At 43.7% G+C, this 7411-nt stretch overlaps 1 long non-coding RNA gene across 1 annotated transcript; it reads left to right on the top strand.

Moving 5' to 3' along the window:
- The first annotated feature begins 1716 nt into the window (after positions 1 to 1716).
- Positions 1717 to 3906, top strand: LOC113158172. Its single transcript, XR_003298558.1, has 5 exons — positions 1717 to 1861; positions 2712 to 2802; positions 2940 to 3027; positions 3331 to 3395; positions 3805 to 3906. It is a non-coding gene; the product is annotated as an uncharacterized LOC113158172 (long non-coding RNA).
- Positions 3907 to 7411: the final 3505 nt, after the last annotated feature.

The following is a 7411-nucleotide window of genomic DNA, read 5'->3' as shown; positions in this document are numbered from 1 at the left end:
CCGAGTACTCTCTCGTTTATGGATCCCAACCCTGTGGGCTCATGACCCCTATAATAAATCAGTGTATGCTGATGAGCTTTCATCACAGTTTGTGAACTTAGTGTACGCTTTAAATATTTCTGTTTTAAATAATCTTGACTATTTTGAGACGGGTTCCCCTAAACCCGTCACTGAAAACCACAGGACTAGCAACCAGTGATTTGTGCCTTGTGCATGCTTCCTACCTGTTTCCCTGATAACCTCCGCTGTAGTTTCCCAGTCATCTGGAAGCTCTTCCTGACCACCAGAATCATCTTACACACCACCATGCGGTGCTGTCTGGCTACAGTCTCTCCTACCACCACTTTACAGTCACTAACCTCTCTCAAATCACCTCATCTACATAGGATGTAGTCCACCTGCGTACACCTACCTCCCCTCTTGTATGTCACTCTGTGTTCCTCTCTCTTCTGGAAGTAAGTGTTGACTACAGCCATTTCCATCCTCTTAGCAAAGTCCACCACCATCTGTCCTTCCAGATTCCTTTCCTTTACACCATACCTGCCCATCACCTCCTCATCACCTCTGTTCCCCTCACCAACATGCCTGTTGAAGTCTGCTCCAACAACTAGTCTCTCTCCTCTGGGGATACTCTCTATGAGCTCATCAAACTCACTCCAGAATCTCTACTTCTCTTCTAACTCACAGTCAACTTGTGGAGCATACCCACTGACTACATTCACCATCACCCCTTCAATTTCTAGCTTTAGGCTCATCACCCTGTCTGAGACTCTTTTCACCTCTAGGACATTGTTCACAAACTCCCCCTTCAGGATCACTCCTACCCCGTTTCTCTTCCTATCCACACCATGGTAGAACAGTTTGTATCCTCCTTCAATACTACGTGCTTTGCTGCCCTTCCACTTCGTCTCCTGCACACACAGAACATCTACCTTCCTTCTCTCCATCATGTCTGCCAGCTCTCTGCCTTTCCCTGTCATTGTGCCAAGGTTAAGAGTCCCTATATCTCAGATCTATGCTCCTGCATTTTCTCTTCTCTCTCTGACCACGAACCCTTCTGCCTCCTCTCCTTCTTCGACCAACAGTAGTCAAATTTCCACCGGCACCCTGTAGGTTAACAGCATCGGTGGCGGTCGTTGTTAACCCGGGCCTTGACCGATCCGGTATGAAATTCTTATGGAAGATTCTCATGGTTGTTTTTGGCAAGTTTTATGCCGGATTCCCTTCCTGATGCAACCCTCTCTGTTTATCCGGGCTTGGTACTGGCACAGAAGTCACTGCCTTGCAACCCCTGTGGCTAGATCATCACCAGTTAAAGTAAATAAAAGGATTTTGTTCTTGTGGGATAGTTACTGTACTGCTTTATTTTTTTAGCCTGTATTCATTATATATGTATGTGATGTATTACATCATGAACAACATGGTGCTGCAGAGCTACAATATTTCATATCACCTATTTAATGATAATGAGAAAATAGAAAAGTCTGATCGTGAAGATAATCCAAACTGTCATAATAGCTCTGCTCCACTAAGCCCACAGCCTTTCATACAGTAGATATCACAGGATGTGCAGCAGAGGACTCCATGAAAGAGTGACCGTGCTTTATTATAGAAAACACTGTGTCAGCTCACATCTGTGTGACTTTGACTTGGGCTGAATGTGGCTTGTTGCATCAATAATTTGAAAAACTTGTGCATTTTGTTTGTGTTGTGAACCTGAGCAGAGACATGGAGTCACTTTGATATCATTTTAATATCAATAAATATACACACACCCTGCCTGTGAGGTGTCTACTATAAAGTCACAGCAGAGACATCATTAAGAGACATCTACAGACTGCTGCTCCACAGATAAACAGAGGTGAGTTCTTGTTTGAAATCTCTTTCCAGCTTTTTCCGAACATAAAGCCTTTATTTTATTTGTCATATATTATACATGTTGTCATAAATGTTCCATTTTACATTAACATTTAGTCATTTAGCAGACGCTTTTATCCAAAGCGACTTACAAGTGAGGGACAAGGCAAGCAAACAAAATTTAAGTGAAGGAGAAAAAACATCAAAGAAAGGTGCTATCAAATAAAGTGTTTCTGATTCAAGAGATGTGAGTAGAAAAAGCAGAATTTTTTTTTTTAAGTGCAAAGGAAGATGCGGAAGAGTCCTGTTTTCAGCAGTTTTTTAACGATTGCAAGTGAGGCGGCTGAGCGTGCAGAGTCAGGCAGCTCTTTCCACCATCGTGGGATCACTGAGCTGAACAGTTTTCCTTAGTGTCAACTGTGTGGTGCTGGTAACACCAGACGTTGTTCACCGGTTGAGCGCAGTGGACGAGAGGGGATGTAGACCTGAATGTTTGAACTAAGATAAGATGGAGCTGTGGAGTTGACCACTTTGTAGGCACGAAACAGAGCTTTGAACTTGATCCTTGCAGCCACAGGAAGCCAATGAGAAGATCTGAAGAGCGTATTGAACATGTTACAATAAAATTTGTCCTCTGCATTTAACCCATCCCCCTGGGGGGAGCAGTGGGCAGCCACATACGGTGCCTAGGAAGGGTCTTGTTCAAGGACACAACTGGTGTCAGTGATGGGGTTTGAACCCCAAATCTTCTGCTTCTAAGGCCAATAATCCACCCATTGAGCCACCAGGCCGCCATATTTGTATTATAAGGCAAAAGACAGAGGATTACACTAAGACTGAGTGTTGTCTTGTAGAAAATGAAAGCTAAGATGGTGATCCTGCTCTTTGCTCTCGTGATCGCACTTCAAGTGTCGTCCTCCACGGGTTCATCTGGGGACAGTAAAGGTACAGATTGTTCTGCATGTTTGCACATGTGAGAATATCTTACTAAAATTCTTAACTCTTTTCTTACACTACAAACTAACACAGATCTAAATGTTTGTGGATTTGCTGCTAACGGCGCCTGTGTTGAAATCTTGTAGTTGTTCCAGAGGAGAAAGGACTGGCCCCAAAAGGAGGTTTTGGGAACAGTCCCCATAAAAACCAGCATCATGAAGGATCAACCTAAAGGTTAGTACAAGCTGTTTTTATCACTCTCCTAAAACTGAGATGCATTTACTCATCATATCTTTTCCTGTTTTCTTTGTACATTACTTTCTAGAAGTCACATAGGCTTTTACTTGCCATTATATTCAGACACCACCTCTGCTACACACCTGGTTCAATATTACCAGGTGTGTAGCAGAGGTACATGTCTGTACATGTGAGAATATCTTACTAAAATTCTTAATTCTTTTCTTACCCTTCAAAACTAACACAGATCTAAATGTTTGTGGATTTGCTGCTAACGGCACCTGTGTTGAAATCTTGTAGTTGTTCCAGAGGAGGAAGTTGAACCACAAATTTTGGTGTACGGAAAATGAAGGATCAACCTAAAGGTTAGTACAAGCTGTTTTTATCACTCTCCTAAAACTGGGATGCATTTACTCATCATATCTCTTCCTGTTTTCTTTGTAAATTACCTTCTAGAAGTCACATAAGCTTTAATCTTTTCATTATATTCAGACACCACCTCTGCTACACACTTCATCACATCAGACATGTAATTTTTGTGTGTATCACACCAATGTAACATCAACAAATATAAAATATATATCACTATTTATTTTACTTTTTTATTGTAATACTTGGCTTTTTCCAGTTGCCGCATGTAAATTAATTACAGCTTCATGATACTTGTAACTCACAAAATAACAACATATCAGGTGTATACTAGTCACAGAGCGAGAATGTCAATCTTGTTTGTATTATTTGGGACTAAATGTTTTACATTTCTTTACATTTCAGACGAAACAGCCGTGCACAGAATGGAAACTAAAACTTTAACTATATTTTATTAATATCCAATACTGTGCCATGTCATATGTTGTATTGTACCAAAATGACAAATAAAACCACAAAACAAATAAAGAAAATTGCTGTTGAAGGGCTTTTGCTAGGATTGTGTCTTTATTTTGACCTCACCAACTTGATGACTGTGTTATCTCATGTTTTTAACTATGTTACGAACAAGCAAACCAGTGAACCCAGTTGGAGAAGGACAACAAAAGCAGAGTGTAATTTCCCAAAAAGATTTAGTAACAGACATAGTAACAATAAATTCTGAACAAATGTAATGTAATGCAAACACACGGAACAAACAAAAACCTCAAAAGGAGAAACAAACTAAAGAACACTGCAAAAGGTAGGCAAAGCAGAAACTCACTAGTCTAAATAACAAACAAAGACACACAGCAAACGCAATACAAAGGAAATCAAAATCACAGCTGAAGCTGGAACTAACAAACAAAACCACAGCAAATGCTGGGACTAATAAACTAAAACTACTCAGCCAAAGCTGGAACTACGAGAAACAAACAACGCAGCTAAATGCTGGAACAAATTACAAAGCTAAACCTATAACTAACAAACAAACTGACGTCAATAACAAGACTGACAAACCATGGTGATGAAAGCTAGAGGTCAGGGAAAAGGTCAATGGAGAAAGTAGGGAACAAATGCAGTTGACACACTGGCAAATGACAAACACACAGACATGGACTTAAATACAAGATACACTAATGATTAACACAAAACACCTGCTAAAAACACACACCTGCAGCCACTCAAACCAGCCGAGACATGTCCCTGGAAGTGAGGTGAAACACAAAACAGGAAAACAAAAATACGGGGACTTCTGGGGACACTGCCTCAGCTGGCCAGAGGAGGGAATCGTAACAGAGCCCCCTACCCACAGTCGTCCCCCGGCGAGCTAGGAGGGGAACTCAGGATGGGCCAAGTGGAAATCACGCACCACGTCCCGGTCCAGGATGAAGCGACCGAAGGATGTGCCGAACAGTGTAGGCCGGGGCGCCGTCAATGAGCTGGGCGGGCAGAGGGAGGCCGAAGGAGGGCGCAAGAGGACTCCGACGTACAGACTGCAACCTAGAAACGTGGAAAAGAGGGTGCACTTTGATGGTGGGCGGTAGGGCCAGCTTAACAGCAACAGGATTGACAATTTTGACAATCTTAAAAGGTCCAACAAAACGAGGTGACAGTTTACGACTTTATATCTTAAGAGGCAACTTCTCGAGAGCTAGACCTCGTCCCCCGACTTGTAGGCAGGGGCAGGTGTCCGTCGCTTGTTCGTCTGACAGGTGGCCCTGTCCTGCCCTCGCAGGAGGTGCCGGCGCACTCGGTCCCAGGTGGACTGGCACCGTCGGATGAAGGCCCCAATGGACGACACGGGGGCCAGGGCTGCCTGGTCCGGGAAGAGTGGAGGCTTGTAGCCGTAAGCCGCCTCGAACAGCGAGCAGCCCAGGGCGAACGACGGAAGAGAGTTGTGGGCGTGTTCAATCCAAGGGAGCTGATGTGTTCAAGTGGAGGGCTGAGACGATGCCATAAAGCGCAGCAGAGTCTCCACCTCCTGGTTGACTCGCTCCGTTTGTCCATTGGTTGAAGACAAACTAACAGGGGCACCAAGCGCCTGACAGAACTCTGCCCAAGCTGCCGCAGTGAATTGAGGACCCCGATCCGACAGGATGTCCTCCGGTCGCCCATGCAACTGGAGTACATGGTCCGCCAGGAGCACAGCTGTTTCCTTGGCGGTCGGCAGCTTGGGCAAAGGCACAATTTGGACCAGTTTAGAGAACCTGTCCACCACAGTCATAAAATCCAAAGAAATGCACGACGGAACAGGAAGAGGTCTCGACAACCCTGCAGGTGCTTGGTGGGGGGTTTTATTGCAGGTGCACATGCGACAGGCGGCCACATAGTACTTAACATCCTCCTTGAGGGATGGCCACCAGAATCTTTGGGATGTCAAAGCCACAGTGCAAAAAGTGCCAGGATGACAGGCCAGCCTAGAGCCATGCCCCCACCGAAGCACCTGCGACCCACCGGGCAACCATGGGGAACAGGATTGAGTGAGAGGCGTTCCTTATCCTCTCTTCTAGGTCCCACCGCAGGGACCAGACGTTGACTGGATTGACGAAGTGGCTATCGCTGACATCATCACCAGATTCGGTGTCCCCCGAATGGGCCTAAAATTTAATTCAATTTTTCAATTCAGTTTTATTTGTATAGCACCAATTTACAACAGAAGTTATCTCAAGGCACTTTACAGTGTAAGGTTTAAGACCTTACAGAAAATATTTATACAAAACATTATAGAGAAAACCCAACAATCCCATTTGAGCAAGCTTTGGGAAACAGTGGAGAGGAAAAACTCCCTTTTGAGGAAGAAACCTCCAGCAGAACCTGGACCGGTTGGGGTGAGTGGAAGGAGAAGAGAGAAAAGAATATCAGGCAATAAGACAACAACCAGCAGCAAGAACATTGGGCAGGTGAACTGGATTCTGGAGATAACAGCTCCAGGCCGAGGATACCTGCAGAAAAGTACAGAGAGAGGGAGACAGAGAGGAGGAAACACAACTACAGGAGAGAGAAGACACAAAGTTAATGACATGCAATAGTGGCATTTGCATTGATACAGGAGAAAGGAGAGAGGAGAGGAGCTCAGTTTATCAGTAGAGGTCCCCCAGCAGACTAAGCTATATCAGCAGAACTAAGAGATGGTTCAGAGTCACCTGATCCATCTCTAACTATAAGCTTTATAAAAAAGGAAAGTTTTAAGTCTAGTCTTAAATGTAGAGACGATGTCTGCCTCCCGAACCTGAACTGGGAGCTGGTTCCACAGGAGAGGGGCTTGATAGCTAAAGGCTCTGCCTCCCATTCTACATTTGGAAACTCTAGGAACCACAAGTAAACCTGCAGCCTGAGAACTGAGAGTTCTGCTTAGAAGATATGGAACTATGAGTTCTTTAAGATAAGATGGAGCCTGATTATTAAGGCATTTATAAGTGAGTAGAAGAATTTTAAATTCAATTCTGGATTTTACAGGGAGCCAATGGAGAGAAGCTAACGTAGGAGAAATATGATCTCCCTTGCTAATTCCAGTCAGAACTCTGGCTGCAGCATTTTGGATTAACTGGAGGCTTTTGAAGGAGCTATTGGGACATCCTATTAATAATGAATTACAATAGTCCAATCTGGAAGTAACAAATGCATGGACTAGTTTTTCAGCATCACTTTGGGACAGGATGCTCCTAATTTTAGCAATGTTTCTTAGGTGAAAAAAGGCAGTTCTAGAGATTTCTTTGATGTATGAAGTGAAGGAGATATCCTGATCAAAGATAACTCCGAGATTTCTTACAGTATTACTTGAGGCCAATACTAGGTCATCAAGAGTGAGAACGTGATTAGACATAGTGTCTCTGAGATTTTTAGGCCCGAACAGTATAACCTCTGTCTTGTCTGGATTTAGGAGAAGGAAATTGGAGAACATCCAGGCCTTTATGTCTTTTAAGCATGCTTGAAGTTTGACTAATTGATTAGTTTCTCCTGGTTTCATAGA

Source organism: Anabas testudineus, chromosome 15 (genome assembly GCF_900324465.2).
Source record: "Anabas testudineus chromosome 15, fAnaTes1.2, whole genome shotgun sequence".
Lineage (NCBI taxonomy): Eukaryota > Metazoa > Chordata > Actinopteri > Anabantiformes > Anabantidae > Anabas > Anabas testudineus.
This window is presented reverse-complemented; position numbering and strand designations above follow the sequence as displayed.